The following is a 12553-nucleotide window of genomic DNA, read 5'->3' as shown; positions in this document are numbered from 1 at the left end:
AGCCGATCCTTGGAACCATAAGTTCTATTCTACCAAATTGTGCCTGGAACCATTCGACTGATTACTTTCTAGGGATCTGTAAAAGCATATCTCTAGAAAGCTTCAAAAAATACAAGCATTTCAGAGTAAAAACACACAACCAACCCATTGATGATACTGCAATGAAACTGACAATATAAAAGCAACACCTATGGCTAGAAATCTTGCCTTTCAAGTTCAATGTGAGACGAGGGAGCGCAGAAAAATTTTGAGGAACAGTACCAACGAGGTAAGAAAAAAGCTAAAACCAAGGCCTGCAAGCTGCGAATCCTTGAAGCGAAACCTGAAAAAGCCCCAAAATGAGGAAGAGAACCAATATATATATATATATATATATATATATATATATATATATATATATATATATATATATATCAGCCTACTGAGAGAGAGAGCAGCCCTGGAATCGGTGTCAGGACAGATTGAGTTGGTCATGAGAAGGAGAATGCACGTTGTTGCAGTTGCGGCTAACTAAACCAAGAAGAACACGAGAGAGAAAGAGAGATAGAGCACCTTGCTGGACGGTCGCTTCTGGAGGACCGGAGAACGGCGAACCGGAGAACGGCGAAACGGAGGTTGATGGCACAGTAGAACGACAGAAAGGGCGTCTGTGTTAACATTTGGAAACCACTTCGAACAAAGAAAGTCACGAAATGGAAAGCCCTGGCCACGTGGGAAAGCGTTTCGCCACGTATCCGTGACTTCCTAAATGGGAGACGAAGCGACCATCCCTCCCTTAATTGCAGTTAAAAAAAGAAAATTGTGGTTAACCTTTTTTTTTTTAACTGGCACAATATTTTATTTAATACAATACATATACATCATCCAGTAAGTTTGCTGCCTTGGGTCCTTTGGGGTCCTTTGGGTTGGTGGCACGAGTCTCTCAATATTTCTTTTTTTTTTTCTTACATGCCAAAATTTTGTTTTTATTCATATATATAAGTGCCTCTTGGGATATAAAAATTTCTGAAAGAGTCCAGCAAATTTCTGTTGACTTTGGACAACTGCACTTGTCCCTCACTAAAATACTTCAGTGGTAATAAGAAATAAAGATTAAAACAAAGGAGGACTACAGGAAAAGGTGATATATAACAAGCGTTTGGACTGCATGTGTTTTTATTGCCGGTTTAAAATTTGGGCATTTCTTTTTCGAGGCAAATCCTTGGCAAAAGTGGCAGTAAAAAAGAAGGCAGGCTGATTTCTTTTTCATTTTTTATTAGGGCAGTTGATGCAAATAGATCAGCGCATTGTTGAACACACCAATTAGCTAGGCATTTAAACATGGTTTCAAATAATTCACCTGTAAAAGTAAAGTTGCATTTTTCGTTAGTATTAATTTTAATCAATCATCCTTTGTTACATGCGATAAAAAGCTAGTAACTTTCTAATACTTTCCACATCACAATTCTTATGGCATAGTTAGCAAGAAACGTGAAAATTTATATTTTAGTTATTGTCATTTTAACGATAAAAAAAACGAACTGGTCATGGAAAAGAAAAAGAACGTATTTTCATCCGTCTAGTTTAACAAAGTTAAATGTCATAATTTGAAGAAAAAGTTACACATTAACGCTCAGGTGAGTGTCTGTGTTTTTCTGTTTTACTGCCATACTCATGTGTCTTCTCTTGTTCTAGCCTCTCTCTAGAACGAGGCATAAGGCTCGTACAACCATCTGAAACGGTGCTTGCGATCGATGCCCAAAAAAAGTTTATTATTTTGCTCCCAAATTTAAAAAACATTGTTGGTCTTTAAAACATTAAATTTGAATTAAATAAAAAATATAAATGGGATCTCTACGTCCAGAAATGTGGGCTTGTCTTACCAAGATATGAAGACTTGGAAATCATATCCGTATGTGCACATAGAAGGTATTGTGATAAATATACATACTTTATGAATTTGTGTCAAGCTTACGCTTCATTCCACCTCACTTGACAAGCTCAACGCTTCCCTTCGCCTCATCCCATTTAACAACATCGATGGGCTTCATCACCAGATTACTAGCTAGCAAGCAATAATAAGAAAGCAAAAAAATTCTTACAATGGATACAGAGGCACTTAACTGTTGGATCCACACACAAGTCTGAACTTCAATATCACATAAAAGAGTGAACCAGCTGTCAAATTCTGATATTGCCCATAAACTGATCTTTTGAATCTTTTCCTCTTTTTCTGTCTCCTCTCCCTCTGTTCGCCTCTCTAGTACAACAAACAAATTCCCAGCGACAATCAGTTTCAACAAAAATGGCCCACTTTACATGAAAATTTCCAACTTGTTCAGAAATGGAAGCATTGAAGCATTATGAACCACTTCGATGCAAGAATAAAAGTAGAACTCAACAACCACAGGCTGCGGCAGAACATTCATCACTAGCTACCCATAAATTTTTGGAATGATGATACACAGTAGGTAAGCTGATGAAGAAAAACAAGTAACTTTGTGTTGGTTTCAGTCCTAACATCCGAAGCCTCAAGTAATAGAATTCCAGCAAGTTGACTCACTACCAAGAAAACAAGGCAAGCAATGGCAGCCTAGCTCTAGCAACTTTTCAAAGTTCCCAAATCTCTTCTTGATAGCAACACTCAGACCTCAGTGTGGAGGCCCGCCACACGCATTGTCATGAAACCGGCACAATCCAACCTCAGTGTGGAGGCCCAATTGATTCTCTCCATACCTTTGATATATATATATATATAGGAACTCAACCTAGGTGATAAGAAAAAAGTTACCATGTTCTATACTTTCATTTATTTAGTTGGATGCCTCCATTTATTTATTCAAAGGGCATGAACAAATTATCTTTCCATATATGTTAATGGTCTAATTATCACTGTTTCATCTTGATATTTAATCAACCAGATTCTTTGTCAGCTAAGTCGCATGGGTACAAATATTTTAGAAAATACGGATGCAAGGGTACCATAGGGTGTACATATACATATGCAAAATATCACAAAAAGTTTCAAAACAAAAGCAACACTTAAATAAACAAGTAAAATAAATAAAATCAGCATCTGTTAGTGACTAAAAACTCCTAAAGACAGAATGAAGACAAAGGTAAAAATAATCTTAAATCAAGTACTACTTCAAAACAAAGGCAACACTTAAATAAACACAAGACAAAGGTAAAAACAATCTAAATCAAGTAAAAGTAATTTGGATCAATTTTGATCCCAAAAGTACTCAGGCATGTCCAAGTACTCGTTGTGTGATGTCGGTATAGCGACACACGTATACTAACCTTATTGAAGAAACCTTCTCAGTTTGTGACAATGTGTGAAAGAGGACACAATCACAGGTGTGCAAAACAAGACCACACAAGTGAGCATTATCACAACTATAAAAGTGAAAGAATTTTCATATAAATTCTGATCTTTCAGGTACGTGCTCACCATAATGGTGAAAGAGGACACAATCATATATGTGCAAAACAAGACACATTCTCCTCAATAAATGTAAAATTGGCAATCTACTATCCTTCATGCTTTAACTATGGAGGGCAATACTAGCAGCAACCAACAAGAGATATTGATCATACCATAGCTCCTAAGGTTCACATACATTCCAGCACATATGTTGACCAGCACTCCTTAGAAAATGGCATTTTCTCTTTCTCCCTCCCAACCAACAGGCATATTTCCTTCTTGATTCCATTTTTCCCTTCATTTCCAGTCATCCTCTTGCAACTACATTATACTTCTCTCATCCAGCCTACTTCTTCCTCTTTTTGCTTTGTTTTTTTAATCATTTTTTCTTTGCTTTATATTTTTTGTTCTTGGGAGCGCCTTTTCCCAGCAGTTTGCATCGAGGAATCCCCACCCTTATTTGATTAAGGTGTTGAAGATTTTTGCTATGTTTTCTTAATAGGGTAAAGGCTTGGTATATAGACTTCTATTTGGCATCAATTACCTATTAATTAGTTTATCACATATGGTGTGTTTATGTATAGACTCTTATGTGGTATCAAATACTTTGGCTTATAGCCCTATCATGCCTTTAATTCAAATTAAATGAACAAAAAGGGAAAGACGTACAGTAAGATGAAAATTATTAGTCAAAAGCAGCAAAAAAACAATAGTCACAAGACAAGCACATACATGTCCATTAAGTCCTAGGAAACCACACAAGTGAGTATTATCACAACTATAAAAGTCAAAGAATTTTCATATAAATTCTGATGATCTTTCACATGCATGCTCAGCATAGTGCTGAAAGAGGACACAATCATAGGTGTGCAAAACAAGACCACACAAGTGAGCATTAGTGAAAGAAATTTCATAAAGAAATTTCATATAAATTCTGATCTTTCCGATACATGCACAACATAATGGTGAAAGAGGACACAATCATATATGTGCAAAACAAGACCCATTCTCCTCAATAAATGCAAAATTGACATTCTACTATCCTTCATGTTTTAACTATGGAGGGCAATACCAGCAGCAAGCAATAAGAGATATACCATAACTCCTAAGGTTCACATGCATTCCAGCACATATGTTGACTAGCACTCCGTAGAAAATGGGTGCTGCCGGCACATCAGTTATTCATACTGAATAAGCAAAAGCCGCAACTTACAACCATAACCTCCATTCTCATGAGCACAGATAACTGAAAACCAATCGCATTACTGATCAAAAGTTTCTAAAAATGGTTACAATAACAAAACAACCATAGAAGGAGAAAAAATACAAACAAAGATCACATATAAATCTGAATAATTTTTATAACCAACCAATAAAACGAAATCAATAAAATGTTATATTTACCACAAATGGCTGACTCCATCCCAAAATACCATATATACATTACTGATCACAGAGAATTTCATTTGCTATAATCTTCCCTTGTGCGTACAAAAACCATTTCTCAGGATCAATGTACTCAGCGGCATCTAAAATAGAGGTGAATTGTACCCGAACATTATTTTCTCTTTTGATTTATGGTTAACGAAATCAGTTGTGGTAATAGTTTAGCATCTAAAATGATAGGTCCATGTAAAACGACAGGTAAAGTTTCCCAAAGACAATAAGTGATGAATATGAATTACAACAATACATCACTAACACATCAGATCCTGGAAATGGCAGACAATTCCCTCAAATAAACTTATGCATATAACCTACAAAGAATTTTAAATATGTCCCACCTATTATAACTTATTTTAAAATCCAAAACATGAGACTGAAAACACATACAATAAGTAAGCACATCTGCAATATATTGTAATGGGTATCCACACAAAAAAAAAAAGAGAGAGAGAGAAAAAAGAAACACACACACACACACACCATAGATAAGACGACATGCAAACTTATTTCTCTATGTGTGAGTATTGTTGTCACTAGGCCAAGTGGAAAGGAATTACATTAAGACCAAAGAGATGTGGTGTGCTTCACAAGATAGCAAGTTCTATAAACAAATACCATTTAGTCTATACAAATTAGAGCCTTGCTTCACATCCATCACTACCTTAAACTAAAATATGCCAAAACAAGCAACACAGGATATCAATATGTATAAATTATGCATCTGCCCATCTGAGAAGTTTTTTTTTTTTTTTTTGTAAATCTTAATGGTATAAAATTAAGAAAAATCAAGACAAAACAACACTACGATCAAGAAAATGTGAAGGCAGGATGTGAAAGACAAAAGAAATGCGTATTGATGAACCAAAAAAAGGTTTCAAAGAAGCCCACATTAAGTGGGACGGTGGGACAACCTGTCCCTTATTTATAGTACAAGTCATGTAAAAGAAAGGCATGATGGGCAGCTGTAAATAGAGAGCCGTTTGAGCCTATGCGTGTGTCTATATATATATATATATATATATATATATATATACACACGCACAACACACAATTAATTAACTGTTGTATAATTTTTTAAAAAACATTGTAAGTACACCTTAGCCCTTGTGTCATTTTTCAGAAGGAAGGAATCCTGGTCACCTCTTTCAAAAGGAAGACCTGGATGTCGTCCCTTTTTTAGGATGACCAGGGTTTTCATTCAAAAGGGTGAAAACCCTGGTCGCCCTTTGGAAAAAGGATTGTCCTTTGCATGACTCGATTGAAAAAGGAGGAGAGATAGGAGGGAAAAAGGGAGGGATAACAGAAACAAAGAGAGAAGATGGAGAAAAGAAAAAAAGATAGTGGGCATGCATATTGGACACTTCATGTTTCAAAAATGAAAGGCCAAAGGACTGTCAATGTGCGTAGGCGTCATGTATGTAGGTGTCGGGCCATCCAACACTGACACTTCATGTTTTCAGAAGTGTCCATGCAACAGAGCTTGCATTCTTTTGCCTTCTCTGCATGGATTCCTCTAATTCGCACTCACTTGGTAAATTTTTGTGTAAAAAATTTTGTAAAATCAAAAAACGATGTTATGTTCTGCAAAATTTCAAATTATCCACATATTTCACCAAAACATATAAAGAAATGCAATTTCAACAGAATTTTTTTAAAATGCCACCATTCAGAATCAACTGGTGCTTTTCGAAAGAAATACCCCAAGTCGGGGTTATGGATGTTGAAGATACTCGATGAGATAACGCGCCAGGTTTAATCTTCTATCCCAAATGGTTCGTCCTATTCTGAGACAGAGGAAACGATGGAATTCACACTCAATATGAGCATACTATGTTTGAAGGGTTTCATCTATTCTATGAATGGACTAGTATTTTGGTAATGAAATGGGCAAACATCTTTCAAGACCAAAGGGGGATTGGTTAGTTCCTCCTATGCTTAAAAAGCCTAAAAACATAACAAGGGATGTCAAGTTTTTACATTGAAATAGTTCAAAAACGATCAACTTAACTCATACGTTTGTGTGCTCGTGTTTTACAAATAATATGACCTTAATTTACCCATAGTACCATACAAGCATCATGCTTCATTTCGCATCAATGTTGTCAAATCATAAAAGAGGATGTCTTTCAATTTCCAAAATATCAACATAAAGGAATCATCCTCGACATCCTAGATAATCAAAAAAAGGAGCTGGTATTGACCCCAGAACCAAACAGCCGCGAAAGATAGTCGCATTCAATTCCTGAGAGTTTAGCCTTCGTGTCTTTCATCTCTTGGCAAGCATTTTTTGCTTTTTTTTTCCTTTTTTCCTTTTTTCTTTCTTTGGCATTCGGCTTTTTGCCTTTTTTTTCATTTGATTTTTTTTTCTTTTCAGGCCGACCTTCACCTTTGAGGGAACACCTCACCACCTCAAAAGCTACTACGAAGCTCCACCGCTTTGGTGGTTATGCATAGCTTTGTCACGTGTCCAACCCGCTTCACCTTACGAGTTTTCGACGATCCAAAGGTTCATAAGTCATTTATCTTCGCGAAATAGACATAAATCAACTTTATGCCTACCCGGTACTCTCGATTACTGACTTAGAGGAACGACTACACAAGCCCCGAGCCCATCCCTCAACTCTCATTTTTTTACCTGTCAAGATCTTATAGAGCATTGTGGCTTCTCTCTCAGGATATTTTCATGCTAAATCCTTGCAAATGCTTGAAAACCAAAGTCAATACATTTCCTAGTCTTGACTTTCTTAGCTTCATAGGATTTTTCTTCACTGTTCATATCTAAGATTTTTTCAGCTTCCCTCTTCCATTGATTGCCAAAAAAAAAATTGAAATTTTCTCCCGCTACATGGTGAGATACCAAAAGTAAAGAAAAGACATATCATTGAGTGAGAAAACATTTTTAAAATGTTTGTAAACAAAAAATTAAAAATTTTATCCAAAAGTCCTTGACATCAAATGGTATGTCATTAGGAGGCAAAAACAATAAAACCTAAAGAGATGTGTGAATGCAAAACAAGATGGTTTGGCTGGGTAGAAGAATGAACTTCACCAACTCCGTCATAGAAATAGGATATTTTAAATGCACGATTGGTTTAAGGGTGACGAGTTCTCATAAGTGTTGGGTCAGCAACTAATTGAAAGTTTTGCAAAAGGTTTGGGTTAAGCACTTTTCTTTTCCCGAACAAAGCCCAAGACAAACAGTCCTATGTGTTGGCTTTTGTAAAATCAAATGGTAAATGTTAACGACAACTATGGGATTGGACTTTGTTAGACTCTGAATGTAAGACTGTCCACCAAAATTTAACTAGTACTGTGTCCCGATCACATGAGAACTTTGTGAAATTCTGATTTTGCAAAAGGATAACAACACAGGGGACAAGTTCATCTTGAACTTTCTCATAAAAATATAGCCTTGTGGCAAGCAAACTTCCACAAATTCTCTTATTGTAAGGTATTCTTTGAAGAGGGTTGGATGATGGATCATTTATTAATAAAGGAAAATTGCTACTTCCATAGCTCATTTTCCTACATAGCTAAAAGACCATTTCCAGGACTAAGTTGGATTGGCTTTAATGGATTAAGATGATTTTAATCACAAGCTGAGGTCTAAGATCAAATGCAACAAGAGGCTCGCAAGGATTTCTTCACTCGTGCATATACTTACAAAGGTCCTAAATATACGACTCAAATTGTGGTTTTCATATCTAAAATACAGCTAAAGGGCATACTAAACCAGAGGCCACACCTCTAGATAGCACAAACAAAACTTGATAAGAGATAATCCTCTTAGCATTAATACACAAAAACAATACGCAGACATCAAAACAAAAACACCATACATGTCCTAAGGAGCCTTCATCTCCCTAAGTGGAAATTCTTTAACCTGTAAACAGGTTCAGAATTTTACTCTATTTGATAGATATACAAAGGCCTAAAAGTTAAAGAAAAATCAGAAATAGGAACTAGAAAGATCGAAAAAACACTAAAAAAAGGTACAATTGATAATATCTTTTCTACAGAGCATTAATAATCTGAGAACGGAGCAGAAAATTCTGGTTTTCAGAATTATAGTTCCCAAGAAACAGAAACGAGGAACAGTATAGAAATCTGTCAAAACCACTAAAAGCTCAAAAAGTCCTAAATTTTGTGGGATGACATCAGAGATAGTAGAGAAATATCATACCAAAAATCAGACCCACATTCAGACTTTAATTCATAAAACGAAAGTAAAAAAATGTTCCACCTAAAACAGGGGCAGACTTTTCCAGTTCTGATAGGTTCACGTACCCAGGTTAATAAAAAACATTATATTGTAAAGAGTTGATACCAAAACTAAGTGCTTTATACCTCTACAGAAAAAGAGGATATCAGAAAACCAAAATTCAAATTTTTTTGAACAATTTGGGTATTTATTTCGGGTTTTTCAATTTAGCATAGTTTCTATACAAAAATAGAACATGTTCACAAAAACTTTTTTTTTTCACAAGAAAGAAAATCAAAACATAAAATATTTATACTCTATTAAGTTTGCAACCAAGATGAACATGCAACGCTCAAGCACACAGGGCAGAATAACACAAATAACAAGAAAAACAAATGTAAAGTACTTAGTGGAAAAATCAAAACATGTTCGTCTAAAACTTACCTGTGTATTCGCTCCCCACCAGTGCAAATTCAAGAAAAAGTTAGACAAGTGAGCCTAGAACAACATGCAAGTGAATCCCATGCATACTAACTATGTTAAAAACCTATATTTTCTAACTAAAGGAAGCGATTAAATTAAAATCATAAGTCATGTGCAGACGACCCCCACACAGCATTATTAAACTAAATAGACAAACAAAGGGGTTGTCTTTTCATTTTACCCAACGGATTGAAACTTTTAGTGCTGCCAAGATGAAGATCCAGAGAAACCAGGCTTGAGAGGGTTTCCTCTGGTTTCAGAAACCCTCCGCCTCGAAGCAGAGGGTTTGTAGCTTAAGAGAGAGAGGGAGAGAGAGATAGATAGAAACCCCTTACCATGGTGGGTGGTCGTCGGCGATGCTCCGGTGCGCCGTTGCTTGCCGGAGCCACCCTAAACAGCTGTACCTCTCGCAGAATCGAGAGATGAGAGAGGCCTCGAAAGATCGAGAGGTGAGAGAGAAATTGACGTCGAAATGAGAAAAGAAAGAGATGAAAGTATTTATCAAAGGAGATTACCGCTGCGATGCTTTTTTTTGGTTTCCAAATTTAACTCATCAATTAAATGGAAAAACCATAAAAAGAAAGTAAAAGACTCCCATATGTATATATAACATCAGTGTGAGCGCAACGATTTAACCACGCTTCTTCATATTAATGAAAATGGGTTAGAGGTCCAACGGCAAATTAAGAACAAGATTCCAGTTTGTTTATTGTACATAGAGGAACTGAACCTGAGTCAATATTTATCTACCACGTACAAACAGAAGAACATGGGTTTTCTTACTCTCCCTTTAAATCTTACTCTCCCTTTAAAGATTGATGATCTGAATCTAATGTTTCATCACAGCCAGATCTGAGTCTGGATCACCAATTTACAAATTTTGGTAAGACCTTGACACAATTACTTTTTATTTATCTTTAAATGATGTTTTGGTAAATGAAAGAATTGATTTCTCTCATCCAGACGAAGTGATTACACATAAGGCTAGGCATCGAGCCAGGCACCCAAGGGTATCTGATGCCCAGCCCAATGGGGCGCAGGTTTGGGCCAGAAAAATGCATACCAGGCCCGCCCAATAAAGGGCTCAGTCTAGCCCAGGTTGGTTCAGTGAGGCTCGGTTTGATATGATTTTTTTTATATTATTTTGTATTTATATATATATTTATGAATTATTTTATATTTAAAAACATATGTTTTTAAACCGAGCTGAGCTTAAGCTTGGGTTTTGGGTGTTGGGCCGGGCCAGCCCGATCCCTGGCCTGATTGCCTTCTTTAAAATAATAACGATTTAAAATAATAACGATGATGCTTATAAAATACTAGATATGAGACGAGAGGACATAATTCAATAGTTTATCTAGTAAAAACTGGAGGTATTCTATTTAGCATGGCAATTCCTATATTTTTCATTTGGGTTTCATAGATCTGATGTCGTTTCCAATTTTCCCACTATGATAACTCCAGATTTTGGTAGTACTCTATCTTTATTAAATCTACATGCCAAGTGTCTTTGCCTTACTCTTTTTACTGCTTTTGAAGACATAAGAAATGTTAACTTTTAGAAACTGAAAACAAACCATCCAAAACCATTAGCAACTGTAAAAAAAAAAAAAGGCAACAGTCCCATCATGTCCAAGAACATGTAAGATTTGAAAAATTCGAAAAACTTGAATGCTTACAAATTTTATGAGTCCAAAACAATATTTACAAATTTAAAAGATTTGTAAAGTTTGTAAAAAACTACATAAAACTTTTAAACAATTTATAAGAGATCGATACTGCTTTTGCAAATTTAAAGAGTCATCAACTTAAAAAACAAGTCTTTCTAACATACGAAAAAGTGCATCCATTTTGTAAAACCGAAACAGCTTTTGTTTAACTATTGCAAAATTTCAAATAGTAGATAAATTTCACAAAAACTCGTAAAAATATCATCTTTCAAAAACCAAAACTATGTAAAGTAAAGCTTTTTCAAACATTCCTAAATTTTATAAGTTCAAAACAACATTTGCAAAATGTTAAAAAGGTTCAAAAGTGTTTCAACTATAAAAGAAAAGTTATGCCTAATATAAAGTTTAAAACCCATAAGAGTAGTAACTTTTACGAAGTTCGAATGCTACTTTCAACGTAATTCGGAACTTTCCATAAACTTGATTTTGAATTAGACACTTATGTGTTAGACACATAAAAATAATCTCAAACCGGCTGTTGATTGAGACAAAAGCAAAAAGAAAAAGGACATAGACTTTTTCTTCATTTAGTATTTGTTCACATATCAACCGTTAATGTGAAAAAGATGAAGGCTGACTCTCTCTCTCTTTCTACTGTTTTGCCATCTCTCTCTCTCTCTCTTTCCCTTTCCACCTTTGGACCGCTGGCTGGTCAACTCTCCCACTCTGCCTCTCTCTCACTCACAGATTGCCCCACTTTCTTTACCGTCCCTTTCTCTTTTATCTCTTTAGGTCAGCACTTGTTAGCTCAATAAACATATGGTTCAACTAGGAATCATGACAAACATGCATACTTTAGCTTTATATCACGAATTCATAATTGCATGTGCTAGCTTAATTGCAATTAATTGATTGATTAATTATAGTAATAACGATTTGAAAAATGAAACAGAACACATTTTATGTTGTTGTGATAAATTTATGAATTTGTCTTCAAGCTTCCGCTTCATTCCACCTCGACAAGCTCATCGCTTTGCTTCGCCTCATCACATTTCACAACACTGATGGGCTTCATCACTAGCGATTACTAGCTAGCTAGCAACAGTAAGGGAGCAAAGAAAATTCTTAAAATGGATACAGAGGCACTTAAGTGTTGGATCCACACACAAGTCTGAACTTGAATGTCACCTAAAAGATTTAAGTGAAACCAAGAATGATCCACGATTATTCATTGAATAATAACATGGGAGAGAGAAAAACTTTACCCTGGAATGGATCCACGATTATTCATTGAATTCACTGTCTGGAACCAGGAATGATGGCGGCAACCTTGGATGTCAACTGTTG

The 12553-nt window shown here is 35.6% G+C and overlaps 1 protein-coding gene and 1 long non-coding RNA gene across 25 annotated transcripts in view; both read right to left on the bottom strand.

The window, feature by feature from the left end:
* The window catches only part of LOC116250286 (uncharacterized), a 66851-nt gene that overhangs the window by 30034 nt on the left and 24264 nt on the right, over nucleotides 1-12553 (bottom strand). The gene's annotated exons all lie outside the window — the stretch shown is intronic.
* LOC126409873 (uncharacterized) lies at nucleotides 214-10086 on the bottom strand. Its single transcript, XR_007572743.1, has 3 exons — nucleotides 9872-10086; nucleotides 553-2239; nucleotides 214-322 (listed from the first exon to the last, which is right to left on the bottom strand). It is a non-coding gene; the product is annotated as an uncharacterized LOC126409873 (long non-coding RNA).

The sequence above is a fragment of the Nymphaea colorata genome, chromosome 3, assembly GCF_008831285.2.
Source record: "Nymphaea colorata isolate Beijing-Zhang1983 chromosome 3, ASM883128v2, whole genome shotgun sequence".
NCBI classification, from domain to species: domain Eukaryota; kingdom Viridiplantae; phylum Streptophyta; class Magnoliopsida; order Nymphaeales; family Nymphaeaceae; genus Nymphaea; species Nymphaea colorata.
Note: the sequence above shows the minus strand (reverse complement) of the source record. Positions and strands in the feature narration are given on the sequence as shown.